Consider the following 2,134-nt stretch of genomic DNA (forward strand, 5'->3'; position numbering starts at 1 on the left):
ACAAGCAAAGCAGATAAACAAATACATAGTTTATAACATTACTGTATATTTTAATAAACGTGTAGCACTTATTTATGCTTGTATAATATATATTACATCTTAAATGTAAGTGTGACAGACAGAGAATTGTCAGAGATTTGGTTTATCGCACACTTCACTTAAAGTCTATGCTATTAAAACTACTAGCCTGTTTATCACTACTATCCAGTAGGTGGCAGTGCACTTAGTCACTGGGTCAAAGAGAACTCGAACCTTCTCTTCATTAGTAAAGACTCTGGCTGAAGAAAAGAAAGCATTACTGTCTCGGTTTCTTTATTAACAGGTCAGTATTGATAAAATAAACTTAATAATAGCTAAAAATAGTAAAACTACAACAATGATCAATTGTTCTTGACATTACCAGTTATGACTTTGGTTAGTTTAATTGTAGAAAAAAGAGAGTAAATAAAGTATTTTGATTATGAAGGTTTGCCACGTGTGTCACAAAGAACAAAGTTCTTATATAAAATGTGAATATTTTCAGACTGATATTACAGGTAACATAGGCTAATCTAACATATATTTCTTGAAATCTTACACTTTGAATTTGACAGATTTATTTTGTATTACAGTGGATTCATGTTGACTAGTAAATGGAGATGTGAATTGTTCTGAAATTAAACAAAATGGCTATAGCATGTTGTGCACAACAAAATAGAATGGATGATATAAATGAATGTTTATGTTCTGTAAAAGAAAAATAATAAAACATGCTTTTGCATTTGTGATTAGTAAAGATTCTGGCTGAAGGAGAGAAAGCATTGCTGTCTCGGTTTCTTTATTAACAGTAATCTGTGGCGTGTCAGGCCATCCCCAGACACGTAATATAAGTACGGTTTTTGGTTACTTTAAAAAACTAAATTTGGCTACTTCATCAGAATTTTTGCTAAAATAACATTGTCTATTCAATGGCATAGTACAGAAAGACTATTTTGATTTCCACACAGAAAACAGATCGCTTCATCGGTGCGCATGCATCAAAATTATTCTTGTTTCTTAATTTAACTCTTAAGTCAAGGTTCTGCCTATTGAAAAAGTACTGGAACAGGGTTCCAGCTCGACTACATCACTGGAGAGGGGGGTGTAATGGGCGAAGTAGATTCAGCCGAGTGTTCCTTCAGCTCCACTCTGAGCGGTGCGATATGTGACAGAGGGCGAATGAATCCAAGTCATAAATCTCCGTCCAGACCTGGAAGGGCACTGGATAACAGGAACCATGTGCGTCGGACTGGATGGTTTGGCAGTTCATTCCTGGGAAAGTTGGAAGTCGACCATCGAGAAAGGGGGCGGAGTCACAATACCAGAAGTCATTGCCTTAATGCGGTAGGTGATGTGGCAATCGTGGTTGGAGGAAAAACGATTGCACACGCTACCGAAGGGGGTGTGACTGAGAGTATATCAGGGGATGTGGCGAAGCAATCTGTTCCTTTGTTTTGGTGATTTACGGACCAGTGAAGGAGTACTATGTTATAAAGAAACCGTGAGTATTTGTGTGTTGTTTTGTTTCTCTATTAAACTGTTATGTTTGTAGTTTATAGAAGTCTAATATCCTGGAGCTGTAGCCAAATAGCCAGCAAAAACCCGGACTGCACTTTCCCATTGTGCACGAATAAACCTGTACATCACCACTGTCACGAAGAGCACTCGCTCTGGACTGTATTGTGTTTGTGTGTGTCTTGTTTAGTATCTATTATTATTTCGGGACTGAACCCCATAGTTTGTGCTGAATCAAAGAATTGGAAGTGTTTCGATATCCTCCATTGCAGATTACAGCTCAGAAGCCCTGTCAGCGATTTAAATAAAACACGAGAGGGGGCATGTCTAAATTAGCGAGTGTATTTTGGTGTATAAAGTCGGCTCGTCAGTGTTTTGTACCTTTTGAAAACAAGGCGTATTTGCAGAATTGAACCAAATATGAATTTCTATTGTTTAGTGTATTTTACAAAAAAAGCGCAAAGCCTAAAATTCCATTGCGCCACTGACTTACAACTTTTGAAAATACATTTTGCCACCTCTCTGTTTCGCAAAGCTGTTTGGTGACCTGCTTTTACCTCTGCCCTTTTTGAAAATCAGGCTGTGCTTTTCAAAGCAATGC

This window comes from Polyodon spathula, chromosome 31 (genome assembly GCF_017654505.1).
Source record: "Polyodon spathula isolate WHYD16114869_AA chromosome 31, ASM1765450v1, whole genome shotgun sequence".
Classification (NCBI taxonomy): Eukaryota; Metazoa; Chordata; class Actinopteri; order Acipenseriformes; family Polyodontidae; genus Polyodon; species Polyodon spathula.